Source organism: Lytechinus pictus, unplaced genomic scaffold (genome assembly GCF_037042905.1).
Source record: "Lytechinus pictus isolate F3 Inbred unplaced genomic scaffold, Lp3.0 scaffold_20, whole genome shotgun sequence".
In the NCBI taxonomy this organism is placed as follows: domain Eukaryota; kingdom Metazoa; phylum Echinodermata; class Echinoidea; order Temnopleuroida; family Toxopneustidae; genus Lytechinus; species Lytechinus pictus.
The window spans coordinates 1,720,176-1,737,301 of NW_026974141.1; the positions used below are offsets into that span (position 1 = coordinate 1,720,176).

Genomic DNA, 17,126 nt, shown 5'->3' on the forward strand with positions numbered 1-17,126 from the left:
GTAAAAGAAAGAAAGAAAGAAAAAAAAAAAAATAAAAAAATAAATAAATAATAATAATCTGCACAGGTAGAGCGAAAGAAAGGAGACGGGAAAAGAAGCGAAATAAAGGCAGGGGGCGGGGGGGGGGGGAAACCGGAAGAACAGAAGATCCACAAGATATCCTAAGTAGGATGAATGATGTGAGTGTTATAGTTATTGGTTAGATTTTTTTAAGTGCTCTATTGAAGCTATGAATAGTTGGCTTATTTCGTAAAGTTTGCGGAAGTGAATTCCAAAGTTTGATACCAGAAGATATGAACAGTTTGTTTGTTAATAATGTCCTCGTTCTAGGTAAATGGAAATGTCCAGCATATCTTGTAGGGTAGTGATGTACATTGATATTTCGTGTGAACATAGAATAAAATACGTCTGGTAGTTCATCTTTACTAAGGTTGAACATAAAAGATCCAAGATTATAATGGTAAAGATCATGTATCTTAAGAATTCCATGAGTTTTAAAAAGAACATTCGTATGTGCCCAATAATGAGAATGGCAAATAACGCGCAAAGCTTTTTTCTGAAGTAGTAAAAGTCTATTCAAATGAAAATCAGCACAACTCCCCCATGCAATAATACAAAAGTTCAAATGCGGGAGTATCAGCGTAGAGTATAAGTTTAATAATATACGAGTCGGAAAATAGAATTTAACTTTATTTATAATTCCAATATTCCGTGAAATTATTTTGCATGTGTTATCTATATGTTCTTTCCATGACAGTCTGTCGTCGATAGTTACTCCTAGAAATTTCGTACTTAATACTCTTTGAATATTAATATTATCAAAAGTAATGTTACCTGGGAGTTCATCAATGATATTGCTGAAGAGCATGTAATTTGTTTTAGTGAGATTAAGCGATAATTTGTTGGCTTTGATCCACTCTGAGACTAGTTTTAATTCTTGATTGAGTGTGTCAAGTAAATGTTTGGGGTCCTTATGGGAAAAAATATATTTGAGTCGTCGGCAAAAAGAATGAATGATAAAGTACTTGAGGATTTATAAAAATCATTAATGTAGACCAAAAAAAGAAGCGGACCCAAGATTGAGCCTTGAGGGACTCCACATGAGATAGATTTGGGAGGGGAATTTACATTTGCTATGGAAACATATTGCTGCCTACTGCTGAGGTAGTTCCTGAACCACTCCAAGGCTATCCCTCTGATTCCATAATAATTAAGCTTGTATAAAAGGATATCATGGTTGATTGTGTCGAAAGCCTTGGAGAAGTCCAGGAACACCCCAACAGTATGCTCATACTTGTCAATTCCATTGGCAATCTTATTAATCATTGCCAACAGGGCATGAGTAGTACTATGTTTTTCGCGAAAACCAGACTGCAGGGGATAAAACAATTTATGTATATTAAGAAACTTTGTCGTGCGTACAAAAATTACTTTTTCCAAAACCTTCGAAAGGCATGTCAATAATGATATGGGGCGATAATTTCCCAACACGGTGTTGTCGCCTTTTTTAAAAATAGGGATTACTCGGGCTTGCTTTAATGATGAAGGTACAACTCCTGTAGAAAGAGACAAATTAAAGATATAAGTCAAAGGTTTAATAATGTGTATCAGGTTTCTTTTCAGGAGAATGTTACTTATATCGTCACATCCTGAACTCATTTTATTCTTTAGTCCAGAAATTATGTCACGGCCCTGTTAAGGAACCAGTAAATAAGGGAAGGAGATCTTAGGACAAGAGACCAAATAATAGACTTTTAAGACTTTGAATTTATTTTGAGTACATTTAATTCAATTAGAATTCAATTCTCTGATGTCACACAATCTGTGAAATTCCATTATCAATAAAGTAACCATATCAAATTAAACAATGAATTTCTTTTTGGCCAAGTTGATCTGAAATAACATCTAAATAAATCACCCAAACACTCACTCAATCAAGCATATTCATACAAGGGGAAAACCTGAAAAAGTTCGAGGATGGGCTCGATGTACATGTGGCATGCCAAAACACAATAGTCCTACGATATCGATGTCACGCATGTGCAATGTCCTGATCCACCGACGACTCCTCGACGATTCCGTAGCATCCCACCACAGAGATACGATCTTACGTATACGTAAGCTCCCGAAGGGAGCTAGAGAGGGAACTCTTTTCGCGCGTTTTTGATTTTCCATAGGTTTTGTACATAACAAACATGGCTGCCATTTGGCCAATTTGAAGGTTGATTTTGGAAGGTCAATGTATAATTCATGAGTAATGACGTCAAAATACGCATAATGCACTTGTATGATTGGATAAAACGCTAATGTTTTATTCATATCCTTATGCATTAAACATTTTTTTCCTTCCCACAATTCCCTACGATATCTGTGCGAGGTGTCGTTCTTTTTTACTCTGCGAAATTCAACATTTGAAATACAATAGCAAGACTAATTATCTGTTTATAGAATTAATATCCGGAATCATGATTTCTGAGTGAAATTCAGTTGAGCAGAAAATTATGAGGGAACATCTACATCAAAGTATTGGCATTCCATACAAATAAAAGTAAGTTAAGTTCAATTTCGTGCTTTGATCTCGGTTGTAATTGTAATGTGTTTGCTGCTGGGGTTCGGCGTCGCAGTCAGGGCCTTATGTACTTTGTGTAGTTTACTACGGAAACCACAATTTCCATATTTCCATTAAGTTACTGAGATCTGACTCCGGATCTGACTGACATATTTTCTCAGAAAATAATAGTTTTTCGTAGAACTAAGTTGGTTAATTAAAATGCTTCATGTCCGTCCTTATTAAATCTGTATTTCAGTACATTGTCATATATCAGGGGTAGATGTGGACTTGTTCATGCAGTAACGGCAAAGCTGCATTAAATCTAAGCCAAATAATATAAAAGTTAGTCAGACTCAGAGCGGGAAATGGGCATTGATACCGCCGGTGCCAGCCGGCTGCGAAATTGCCGATGGCGATGTAGGCTAGGTCATTAGGTGTTGGGAATTAATGTCACTGACAAGCTTGAGTTGAAGTTTAAAGTTGGGCCTGAGCCTACTGATTTTTTGACACCGCTATTCCATCTTTATATGAATCAATATAATTCTCTGCATTTAAAAAGAAATTAATTTTAAATCAATTATTTAAATGAACTAGGCCTAGCCGGGCCTAGATCTATTTGGAATGATATTGATATCGGTAGATTTGCCACTGCCCACTGGTGGAATGGTTTGAGACAGATTTTAACATTATTCTTTTTTTACTAAAAAGTAAGGCCCTAGGAAAGGTCTAACTTAGATCTTGATTTCTAAAAATGAAATTCTAGATCTGTCTGGTTTGACTTTTTCTACGAAGATTTAAATTAACTTTATTCTAGTCCCTGCCTGGACCGTTGGACTAAAATTATATAACGGAGTTAAATGATTCTTATTTTTGGGGGACAACATTTCTTTCTCAGGTTTCAAACTGCTCAGTTATCGTATACCATGAGTGCAATTTTCTTATGGGAAGGGGTGACAAAATTTAAAGTGCCCCATTCTAAATTTTATAAGTATACTATAAGTAGAGAGAGGGCTGATCCAATTGATTTATCTTTATTGTCCTCCTCACTTGACCATATTTATGGTGAAAGGCAAAGGGTCATTTAAACTTGCGAGCAAGCTAACTTTTTTTTTAAATCAAAATCAAACTTAAAGAGGAACTCACTTAGATGTAGAGATTCACATGTTTATAGATCTAGACGATTAAAAAAAAAAAAAACGAATGAGCGAGGGCAAATTTATCACACAAATAATAATTATCCTACATCTGTCAAAGCTGGCTTGGTGTATAAGATTGACAAAAGGCCTCGCTATAGTAGGCCACGTATATGCTTGAACCATTTACTGACTCTTATTGACAATGAAGATGGTCAGTGGAAACAGAGCCAGGTAGGCCTATTTCGTCAGTGGAACATAATACCATAGAGAAGGAAGTTTTCGGTCAAGACCAGCTTTTTTCTAGTTGGGAATATTCAAAGGCTTAGGATAGGACTAGCTGGAAATTTTGAAAATATTGTTTTAAAAGAGGAATTTTGTTTATCACCTCTAAAATTCTAAACTGTAAAGTACATGTATTGTGTGTATTTTGAATTGCAGATCCAATGGGATCAAGTTCTTAGCAGTCCCAGCCCAGTCAGAAGTACAAAGTCAACTACCATTTACACATCACCAAGAGTTACAATCTGATGAGGAACAGGATATTTGAACTGAAAACTTGTAAGGTATGCTTGTTTTCATTAAAAAAAGGCCTCCTATTTCTTTTTTATTGGGGGGGGGGGAGGGCTATAGCAAGTAAAGCTCCGTTGTGAGTAAATATTTATTTGGATTCAGATTCACCAGTATTTCCATTCTCATCAATGCATACTTATTGTCCATGTCCTTATCTTATCTACATGAGTCATATGTGATATCACTTTAAAACTCAGTTACTTTGTAGACAGAAATAAAAAGGACAAAATATTGAGAGTAATTTTATGATATATATTTGAATCAGTTTACACACTTAATCAAAAAAGTTCTATGAATAATGCTTTATAAATAGTGATCTATGATTTTTATCTGGCTATATAGATTACTACATGTGCATTATCTAAACAATATTGCATGGAAGATTGGGGCCTAATTAAAAGTTTAAAACTTCTTAATAAACTGAACTAGATGAGTAAGAATAATTTATATCAGCAGCTCATTTTGTTCTTTTCTTTTTTTGTGTTTACCATGCAGGTTCCGCAGGCAGTTTGAGTATCACCAGGGCAGATTATAAGAAGAAATATGGAGGCCAAGTTCATAACAAGTAGCTACTTCATCACAAGTACACGTTTTAAAAATTGAATGAATTTGAATAAACATGTCAATACATATTGAATGTTGCTTGAACTACACATCTGTAGAAAAAAAATTGGAGTATTGATATTTAGGTCCATAGGTTTCACACAAGATTGAAATATTTTCCCAAAGGGCACACCTACCCACCCTTTATTAATGTTCTAATCATCTACATGTAGTAGTAGTGAAAGAACTGTTAATGATATAAGTAGTTTGAAAGGGATAAGTTGTATTCTGGTAATATAATCAATTCAGAATGGGTCTTTACTGAGTTCTGGGCTATGTACATGCCTACAGACATACATAAGACAATAAGAAATAATGGATTTTCATTGAAAATGTGCATACTAAAAAAAACAAGGTGACAGAACAAAGGATTAAGAAATCACTCTCACTCCTGGACCCCATTTCATTAAGTCTAACCACTACTCTAACTCTTTGCCATTCTGGTAATTACCATGGAAAAATTAAAGTAACAGATCAACATTGAGGTTCCCATGCTAGTTACTAGTTACAATTGGGGCAACTTTACCATAATTGACGTCTTTATGAAACAAGGATCTGTAGTGCTGGACATTAAGCTGTTGAATTTATTTTTTGGGGAAGTGAAAAGTTGCACTGTTTTGTTCGTTTTTAATCTCTTTTTGTTCTTGTAGCACTGTATTGTTCATGTCCCGTATTATGAACTAAATTAGCTCTTCAAATGAAAAAAAAATTGTTGGAAATAGAACACAGCTCTAGCAGCACTTCGCAACAATAGACAATAAGCAATTTTGTTACTAATTTACTAATGTGCAGATTTGGTAAGGCACTCTTCAGAGAAATGTGGCAATGTGCTCCCTTTTTTGTGAAGTGCCCTCGGTTAGATTAGCATGCTATTTCTTGTCAGCAAATGCTGAAAAAAAATTACTTGATATTTGAGTAACCGACTTTGAGAGAGAGGTATATCGTTAATTTTTTTAATGACATCCTTGATGTCCCCTTATATTGACTATATAAGGCTGAAGGAACCGGGCAGGTTCCTCGTTTGAGATGTACACCCGACAGAAAACAATACCGTAGTCAAGTTTTAGATTGGTGACTGCTTTTAATGGGGGAGAAAGAAAACCCCCTGGTCATGGGGCGGTGAAATTATGAATTACACGAAAGGTGCAGAAGGTAGCTCAAAACCCGGGTGGCGAACCGCATTTGCAGTACGTGGCTTGGCTGATTAACGTAATTAAAAACTGCCTTGCCACGTATACACAGAAAATCGATTATAAGAAGACGTACGGTCTGGGCACCTTTCTCGATGACTTATTTCCCGCAAGTGACGCTAAACGCGCCTTCCCGTAAGGGCTTGCCCGACATGAGTTATCGAACTATTTTAATAAAAATAAATCGGGACTTCCGAATGAAAAGGAAGGTAATAAATAAGTATATTAAAACAATTGTTATATGTAATCTTATTTTTAATATATACAATTATTAACTGTTATTTTTAAGAAATAAAAGAAATATGTTATTGCTGGACTACTTAGTCAGCGGAGGAAATTATAAGTAATACGATTTGTAAAGACTGTGACGTATCTAAAAAACGGCGGCAAAATAAACTAGTGGGTCTTTAATTAGACAAAACTAGAAATAAAGTTAATCAAATTATTTAGGTCGCTACAAAAAATCCCCCCTTAGTAATGAAGTTGTAAACGTTTTCACACACAGGGAATATATATACAAAAAAAGGTTACAATTACGAATTACAACTACATTACGAATCACAATGAAGTACACATTGCATGTAGATATATTATCACAATTACAAATCGTGAACTAACCAACTGCCATGTATCGTTTAGGCCAATGAACATGGCGACCATACCTAGTAATCCTGACGGGTGGAGTTGTGTTGGTGCGCTGTACCGGCAACGTTTTAGCAGTTGACGGACTGGTTTTCGGAGCTGCGGCGTAGTTCGCTGGCGCTTTCTCAGAAATAAGTGCATCGCCATCAGCTCGCTCTTCTACATACGCGACTTTCAACCGGTTAACACTGACCGTTTCGCGCTTGCCCCCTATGTCGAGGGTGAAGAATTTGCTATTCTTCTTCAAGACTTTGAAGGGACCGTTGTACGGTTGTTGCAAGGGCTTGCGTACAGCGTCTACCCTAACGAATACATATGAGCTGTTAAACAAATCCTTCGGAACATAAGTAGCTCCTTGTTTAACTCGCGTAGGAGTTACGGTGCAATCACTCATGTGTTGCTTTAATCGCGAGACATAATCGCTGGGATCAACTACGGTGCGTTCCGGAGCAATAAACTGACCTGGCAGACGCAGAGTGGTACCGAATACCAGCTCGGCAGGTGAGCATGTTAGGTCTTCTTTAACGGTAGTGCGTATGCCGAGGAGTACTATAGGCAAGTACTCGTGCCAGTGTTGCGGGTCGTCCTGAGCTTTCAGAGCCGACTTCAGCTGCCTGTGAAATCTTTCGACCAATCCGTTAGCAGCCGGATGGTACGACGTCGTACGAACTCTTGTGGTTCCGAGCAGTTTGGATAGCTCCGCAAACAAACGAGACTCAAATTGCCTCCCGCGGTCGGTAGTAATGCAGTCTGGTGCGCCGAACACCGAAATCCATCGCTCTATAAAAGCTCGTGCGACTGTTTCTGCTGTCATATCAGGAATCGGAATGGCCTCTGGCCACCGGGTGTACCTATCTACGCAAGTGAGGAGGTACGTATTCCCATTAGACGGAGGGAGCGGACCAACGAGATCAATATGCACGTGCCCGAAACGTGCATCCGGTGCACTGAAAATACCGAAGGGTGCTTTGACGTGCCGGTTAACCTTTGACCGCTGGCAGTGAAGACATGATTGTGCCCAATGTCGAACTGTCTTATTGACACCTGGCCAAACGAAACGGGCAGTAAGGGCTTTTTGAGTCGCACGAACACCAGGATGAGACAGGCCGTGTATCGCATTGAAAACAGCTCTCCTGTGTTCTTCCGGCACGAACGGGCGCACAAGGTTGTGTGACATATCGCATACGATCTCTTCTCCAGTATCGATCAATGGCACGCTTTGAAGTGCCATGCTGCTCTCGGTTTCCGCGTTCAGAATCGCTTGCAATTCGGGGTCAGACTTCTGAGTCTGCGCAATGAGCTTAAAATCGACGCGTGTGTCAGTGTGCAAGGCATTGACTTCGGGGCGTGATAGCGCATCAGCGACTGCATTGTCATCTCCTTTCACATGACGCAAGTCGGTTGTGAATTGAGCAATGTAGTCAAGCTGTCTAATCTCTCTCGGATTATATCGATCAGGTTTGGCATGGAAAGAATAGATCAACGGCTTATGATCCGTGAAAACGCAAAATGGCCGTCCATCAAGCATGTAGCGGAAATGCTTGATTGTCAAAAACACTGCCAAAAGCTCGCGTCCAAACGTGCTGTAACGAGTTTCCGCTGGTTGTAGTTTGTGCGAAAAGAAGGCAATCGGTTGCCAAGCATCACCTTTGAGTTGTTGTACAACTCCGCCGACGGCATGGTTTGACGCATCAACCATGAGGCTCAATGGGGCATCCACGTCCGGGTGGGTGAGCAAAGCGACTCTTGCCAGTGCCTCCTTGATTTCACGGAAAGCTATATCGCATGCCGGAGTCCACTCCAGCGCCTTGCGAGATCGCTTGCCGCGCTTGCCTCGTTTATTCCCCAACAAATCCGTAAGTGGCATCAGGATGTTTGCGCAGCCCGGAATGAACCTTCGGTAAAAGTTCACGAGGCCTAAGAAACTTCGCAAGTTCTTGAGGGTTGTAGGCGCCTTGGCGTCGCGGATCGCGCTGACCTTGTCTGGCAGAGGACCGATTCCCTCACTAGTGATGCGGTGACCAAGGAAATCCAATTCGGGCACTCCAAACTCACATTTTTTTGGATTTATCACCACGCCATACTCTTGCAACCGGCTGAAGAGTAGTCGAAGGTCTTCCTCGTGTTTTTCCTTTGTGGCGCTAGCCACAAGGAGGTCGTCGATGTACGCATAAACGAAATCAAGTCCGCGAGTCACCTGATCGATAAACCTTTGAAATGTTTGGGCAGCGTTTCTCAAACCAAACGGCATCCTTTCAAACTCGTAGAGTCCAAAGGGTGTGCTAATGGCGGTTTTTCCAATATCCTCAGGCGCAACCGGTATTTGATGGTAAGCGCGTACCAGATCAATCTTTGAGAATACCTTCATCCCATGTAGGTGACCAGCAAAATCATGGATGTGCGGGACCGGATATCGATCTGGGATTGTTGCACGGTTCAAAGCTCGGTAATCGCCACAGGGTCGCCAATCTCCTGCTGTCTTCTTCGGGACCATATGTAATGGGGAAGACCATTGGCTATTGGATGGACGGATGATTTTGAGTTCGAGCATGTGCTGAAATTCGTCGCGAGCAATCTTAAGCTTGTCTGGCGCTAGCCTGCGAGGTTTCGCGTGTACCGGAGGACCGCGAGTCTCGATGTAGTGGACCACATTATGCTTCAAGGCTTGCGCTTTATATGTGGGTACGGTGATCTCACCATACTCCGCGCGCAACATCTCGTAAACCGGATGAGGGTTATCCGTCGTATTGAACATAGGACTAATGCGTGGACAGTTCGCAGGACTACCCGTTACACTGAGACCTGTCAAACAGTCCAGTAGCTTACGTCTGTTCACATCTACTAATAAACGGAAATTGTGTAGGAAATCTGCACCGAGTATTCCAGTAGATACGTCGGCGATAATGAATAGCCATCTAAACGTGCGCCGGAGACCAAAATTCAATGTAAGCGAGCGTTGACCGTAAGTATGTATAATCGACTCATTGGCAGCTCTAAGCGTGATGTCGGACTTGTGCATCCGCTGCTGCTTAGTAGGCGGAAATACAGAAACGGCCGCACCGGTGTCGACAAGAAATTTCGCTCTTGTCTCTATGTCTCTGACATAGAATAGGCGACTATCAATATTTTCGGGCTGACCAGAAGGGTTTGTCGCCCCGTTAACCCGCTGGCCTGCTAGTTTTCCGTAAGACTAGCATTATGTCGTGCGCACGGTGGTCTACAACGGTGCGCGTTGTCACCAAATTTGTGATGGTACCAACATAGCTCATCGGACGAAGCATCTGTTGACGTGTCGCGTCTGACCTGTCTATTATCACGCTTCCTGCTACGGCTTCGACTACGACTGCGCTGGATACCTCCCACAACGGTTGTGAGATTGCGAACCAGCCTGGTGAGTTCGGAAACCTGACTTTCGAGATCGCTACTAGCTTTTGGAGTAGCTTTCGGAGTAGCTTCCGCATTTCCGTGCGCAATGGCTGAAATAGTGCCAGGCGTGTATGGCTGTGTCTCAACAATACGATCAGCCAACGCAGCCAATTCGCTGAGCGGTAAGGCTTCACTAGTAGATGCTAAAATCTGCCGGACATTAACGGGCAATCTTTGGAGGAATAGTTGCTTGAATATTCCTTTCTCTAACTTCTGCTCGCCTAGAAGTTGTTCCATGCGTCTAAGAAGCTGCGAGGGCTTGCGATCACCTAATTCTTCTTCAGTTAGAAGAAGCTGAACTCTACGCTGTTCAGAAGCACTAACACGCGCTATTAGGCTTTTCTTTAAGGTCGAATATTGGTCAGTTGCCGGAGGATTTACCAAAATGTCTCGGATTTCCTGTGCTACATCTTGCGGAAGAGCGGCGATGACATGCGCATATTTCGTCGCTTCTTGAGTTATGGCGCGTGTCGCGAACTGCGCCTCGGCTTGAGCGAACCAGACCAGAGGGTCACTTCTCCAAAAGGGTGGGAGCTTAATCGCTACCGCTTGTACATGGTTTGCAAATGCGGGGACGGGTGGTGCTCCATCAGGACCAGCTTCATTATCACTTAGCATATTGAAGCGAATTATACATACATTCAATACAATATAAAATTACATCAATAATTATTGAGTAACCTAAAAATGTCCCGAGACGTTTAATGATCACGTCCCGACTTGACGATTGACTGTCGGATCTGAAATGTACATTAGAAGGTCGACGTCCGACGGTGGAAAATGCCAGTGCTTGAGTTATGTCGAGCTGAGCAGCAGGTCACGACGACGACGGGCTCTGCGTCATTGCAAGTTTCTGGTTGCGTCGGACTTCGGGTCACTCGGGCTTCAGATCACATCGGCCAAGTATCACTTCTGGCTTCGGCTGGGCTTAGGTAAGGTCGGAGTCCGATCTCGCTGGCATCGATCACATCGGGTGCAGATCACGTCGGGATCACCAATGAAGGAACCGGGCAGGTTCCTCGTTTGAGATGTACACCCGACAGAAAACAATACCGTAGTCAAGTTTTAGATTGGTGACTGCTTTTAATGGGGGAGAAAGAAAACCCCCTGGTCATGGGGCGGTGAAATTATGAATTACACGAAAGGTGCAGAAGGTAGCTCAAAACCCGGGTGGCGAACCGCATTTGCAGTACGTGGCTTGGCTGATTAACGTAATTAAAAACTGCCTTGCCACGTTTACACAGAAAATCGATTATAAGAAGACGTACGGTCTGGGCACCTTTCTCGATGACTTATTTCCCGCAAGTGACGCTAAACGCGCCTTCCCGTAAGGGCTTGCCCGACATGAGTTATCGAACTATTTTAATAAAAATAAATCGGGACTTCCGAATGAAAAGGAAGGTAATAAATAAGTATATTAAAACAATTGTTATATGTAATCTTATTTTTAATATATACAATTATTAACTGTTATTTTTAAGAAATAAAAGAAATATGTTATTGCTGGACTACTTAGTCAGCGGAGGAAATTATAAGTAATACGATTTGTAAAGACTGTGACGTATCTAAAAAACGGCGGCAAAATAAACTAGTGGGTCTTTAATTAGACAAAACTAGAAATAAAGTTAATCAAATTATTTAGGTCGCTACAAGGCTTTACCTATGAAAGTGATTTTTTTTAATTTTTTTTTCTCTAGATTTTACCAAAAAAATTACATCCCCTCCCTTGTAACAGCCTTGCAATTTCTGTTGCATTCATTATATGCAGTTTGCTGATGTAATGTGATGCTTTGGCGAGAAAAAGAGGATAGGAATATTTTGATCACATATTCAGAAATTGATTCCTTAATAAATATTTTAATTTGAAATATACTTTCTAATCTTGATATTCGTGATTTATTTATTCACATTGCGTGAAAGATATGTGATAATGATGTTATTGCTACCAAACTGTGTTGTGATGTAGGTAATGATGATAATGAAGAATACTTCTATATGACTGGAATATGATGGTGCTACTGATTGATTGATTTTGTTTGTCAGGTATCTATGGGTATAATACTAGTACAACAGGTAAGAGTATAACATAAAGTATCAAAATACCATGCATGCATGGCAAGATAGCCCATAAAAATATGGCATACTGTGACATTTTAAGATCAGGTGCAGCCAAATTAGATATTCTTCCTAAAGAGATAAATGAGTTTGATTTAAGAGTGGGATAAAAATGATATGAGAATAATTGTTTGCTCGCATGATTATGTGGTACATGTATGTGTGTGTGTGGAAGAGAGAGGGGGAAAGGGTGGGATCGATGGATAGATTTTGGGGCGGGCAGGTACAAATAAAATTTCATCTTGTTTGGAAGTGACCTTTTTAAGATAGCTTTGATGAGAGTGAATTCATGCGGGGGGAGGGGGGGGGGTATTGGGCTGTCTTAATTTTGCTCCCATCCCAAACTTAGAATTTTTTTTTTTAAATCTTTATAAGATTTGCACCAGATTGTTCATTTCAATTTCAAAATAAAGACAAAATGGCCTTCTAAATTGCTTTGCTCTCTTGCTCAGATTTCTCTGATCATTTTAAGTATTTACCCCCCCCCCCCTAAAAAAAGAACCCAAACATATAAATAATTATGGCTATTAATGATGTGTAATGAAAATAATATGCAGTGATGACTGCATGAATAGATCGAGCAAGCAGATCCCTAAGTTCAATCCTATTAATGAATTCCTTGTAAGCTTCCACATTTCTTCAAGGGAAATAGCTATAGCAAATAAATAATTTTATTAATTGATGTAGTAATAATCGCGACAGGAAAATATGTAAACAAGGAAAGATGAATTAACAACTGAATACCGGGGGGTGAACGTGGGAATGAATGACATAATCTACTTTATTAATATTATTTACCAAAGACGCAACTCTATAATCAATCACGTCGCGCATTATGCTAATTAGTAACAATATACTTATTTGCATATCTTTACGCTGTGCGCGCAGGCCAATTATGACCACGCCTCCGTTTCGCTGGTGAGCCATGAAGTTATGGTGTCCATAGGCTTGTACGCGAAAAATGGGAGCAGTGTGCACTTTTGACCTTCCAAAATTTCCCCATGTCTAACCGGATGCAGAAGCGGAGTTTCACCCCCCTGCATCCCACCGCAAGGCCCTATATAAACAAGGTTGCGACACCGGAAGTTGCCGTCATTTGCTCATGGAGCTTTTGAATAGTTCCAAACTCACCGAAGTTTGTGTACAAAATCAATGGGGGAGATTTTTCGACAGCAAATTTCAGGTAATTACAATTGTTATTAAGAAAAACAAAATGATAGTTTTTAACGAGAATTTAATGTGCTTCATATCTATGTGATCGGTTTGCAATAATTTTGAATTTTAACATGCTTTTTTACTAATTTTTAATAGTTCCAAGGCGTAAACATGACAGTAAAGATACGGTATGGGACTGGCAACCGTAGCCGGCAGTGCATCTGGCTCAGTAGGCCGATATACGCTGTGACTGGTTGTGTTTCCTGACGGGTTGGGCGTCCGGACACATGAGTTTTTCCTTTCGATTTTGAAAAGTTTACAAGCAATGTCTTTGATTTTTTTAACACGGAATGTAAGAAAATATTATAAAGAACAAATAATGATGGTGATAAGCATTATTCAAGCCATATTTTTTGCTTTATTTTCCTGAGAAGTGAGATAAAAATAAAAAAACAAGTGAGATAAAAAAAAACAGCAAGCCTAGACTTCTACATAGGATGGGGGTCGGGTGTCCGGACACTTTATATTTTTGAAGCCTTCTTTTTTGTCTTTATATGAATTTAATAGTTGTAGTCATCTTCTATTTTGATCTCTGTAATATATTCCCTAACATTTTGTAGCGGTCGCGCCCCCAGCTTGACCACTACTAGGTTGATACCTGAAGCTAAGAATATAAGGAATAAGTCACCTACCAGTAGTTTTCTGGAGTGATGTCCTTAGTTCCTGTCTATTCCGTGTGAGTTCAGCTTCAAATACGATGATCCAAGGGATCCAACGTCCTCCAGCGTCTAAAAGGGGTCCAGCGCCATCTCCCGGTGGAAGACCTATATGGGGGGTGGGGTGACTTACTACAACAATTTTGTACTAAAAATTGATGAAACTTCGCTTGTATTTTGTAAATTTTTCCAGACGACTTTCTAAAATTGATCGTCTGGACACACAACAACTGGGTATACAAGGCTTCATTTTTCAGTGTCCAGACACCCAACCCCTCATCGATGTTTCCAAAGATCCAAAACAAATTTCCTGAAAATGAATCCCAAATTTTCTGAAATTCATAGACAATTCCTGGAATTTTTAATTTTGATTTTCAACGAAAATCTGGCAATAATAAATAATAATTAATACAGTGAGCTTAAATTTGGTCCAAGAAGTGACCAAAATTAAGAAATTTAACATTTTTTGTTCATCATGTCCTCTTGAAAAATAGGAACAAAATTAGGAAATAACGAGTGCAGAAAATTATGAGCTGCGATGATGGAGCCTACGTCTGGATCCGGAGGAAGATCTAATGTTAGATTTAAATCTTTATAAAATATTACATGAATATTTTAAAGTTGCTACGGTTAATTGTTGTTTAATTGTAATCATGGGCGGATCCAGTATTTTCCAAAACGGGAGGCACATTTTTCTGAGGAAAAATTTAACACGCTAAAAGAAAAGGGTCTTCACTTTCAAGGGGGGGCAGGGGCACACTTCTGCATTTCTACATTACAATTTTTAGTTTTGCTTCTCAAGGGGTCTGGGGGGGGGCACAAGCTGGCTTTGCCACCCCTCCCCCTTGCAATTTTTGGATTTCCTGGAATTTTTTTCATTTCTGGAACCTTTCCTGGAAAAAGTAAAAATTTCTCAAATTTCAGGAAGAGTGGAAGCACCCCATCCACTTGCATTCTTCAACCACCCTGTCTGTCTTGAGTCAATGCAACATACATGTACAATGCACACTCAAAAAGTCTTTAAAATATCACTTTTTTTACATAAAAAAAACTCAGATCCATTCAGTTATTTGTTTTCATTCTAAACTTAGAATTTTTTTTTATTCACCAGAGCGCTCAAAAACTTTTAATTTTGAGCATATTTTTGTGAGGCCTTCTGAGATTGATGCAGATCTTCATCTCCACAGACTCTCTATTTAATCCCTTTTTTATTAGAAAAAAAAATAATTTCAAGAATTCAATTTAGCTTTGTGCCAAGGCATTTTTTATGATGATGAATTCACTGTAGGCCTATAGTCAAAATTGACTGTTCCAAAATATCAAGTATTCATCCAGTCTAGATCAAGAGAAAATCAACAATCTTGTTTACAATCTTGTTCACCACACAGGTTACTAACTGCAGACAAGGTTATCACAACCTTGTTATAAAAGTGGTGTTAGCTTAGGACTGCATTTTTTAAAAGTGGTGTTAGACCACATGGATGTTATCACAACCTTGTAATATTGGATAAGTGCCCCCATCGTACCACTAGTTGCATGTCCGGACAGGTTGGGTATCTAGACCGAAAATTTCTTCCACTAGGCCAAGTAATTTGAAATGGTTTGGAATTAAAATCAATTCTTTGTAGTTTTTCAAAGAAACTTTTAGAATTTAAAGGCCTAATGTACATGTAGACCTCTACTCTGTTGATATGTATGGTGTGATAAGTAATTACAAAAGCCAATGACAATACATGCTTAGTTGACTAGATAATCATTGATGCACGATCATGCACCAAACTTATCTAAGTTAGATCTAAATGTAGATTTTTTTTTTCCATTTGATTGTGGACAATAAAATAGGCCCTAATTGCTGCCGATTGATCTGTTTTGGATGAGAGGAACTACTGGATAAGCCTGTAAGCTGTGAAAGTATGATTGTTTGATTTCCATCATTATAGTAATAAGATGTGATTATATTACATACAATACATGTAGGGCTACATTGTGCAATCAATCTTTATTTCCTTTAAATCATCTCCTTTAAATCTTGCATCATGTATCAGTCCGCCTGTCTCCTGACCGCATTTTGTGCAATGTTGGATGAGTTCGACTCTCATGAAGTTCCAAATTTAAATTCAGAACTTTCATTGGTGGCAACAGCATAAAATGAGGGTCAATCTCTCACTCTCTACCTCTTGTTTCTTTTATTTTATATTTAGTGTACATGTAATGATAATATAGTTGGATCATGCATTAATTTAGATAGCTGTAAAGAGGTTGTTTTATTAAGCAAATACATTTTAATGCCAATATGAACTTTATATGGCATTGGATGGGTGAGGATGTGCCATGGCCGCATTAGTCTGCAGGCACAGACTGAATGAAACTTGTTCTAAGTGTGGCTCCAAGGAAGATACATGGTGACCATGAAGGCATGAAACCTACTACACTATCTCAGATGTTGTTCTGCTACACTATTCTTCTTCGCCATGGAAAATTCCAGAAGTTACAACATCTGAGATGGTACAGAGATTGAAGCTTTTGGGTCTAGAAAATGGGCAAAATATTGGCAGTGCAGAAATGAAAGTACTAATTTTAAAAAAGGAAGCTACATGCAAACCAACTGGATTACTAAACTCATTTGTCCATGTACTGACACCATGAAAGCATTTAGGGTTATCATAGACCTAGTGGTCAATGATGTTCGAATATGCCTCGTGAGAATTGAACTCACCCAGTACACAAAAAAAAGAGTTTATAGCCAAATTGGTACAAGGCTAGACAGGAATAACCGTCGTTTCTGGGGATTTATTTAATAATTTCTTAAATTTTACTAAGTGAGAGAAGCCAACGCAGTTCAGCGAAACAACCAAATGCAGAGACTGATTCTTTTGGTCTAGTACTAGGCCTACTTGGGTATTTCGCTTGCCTTCGGAATAGTTTTACATCACGGTGGCAACTACAAGGAAAACCCTGGCCTGTATCATATATGAAAATAAAATAAGGCATGTTAATCTCGAGAGCACCAAGGTACATCATA

The 17,126-nt window shown here is 39.4% G+C and overlaps 1 long non-coding RNA gene across 1 annotated transcript; it reads left to right on the forward strand.

The window, feature by feature from the left end:
- Window positions 1-2,379: 2,379 nt before the first annotated feature.
- LOC135157869 (uncharacterized) lies at window positions 2,380-5,850 on the forward strand. Its single transcript, XR_010296788.1, has 3 exons — window positions 2,380-2,548; window positions 4,126-4,250; window positions 4,753-5,850. It is a non-coding gene; the product is annotated as an uncharacterized LOC135157869 (long non-coding RNA).
- Window positions 5,851-17,126: the final 11,276 nt, after the last annotated feature.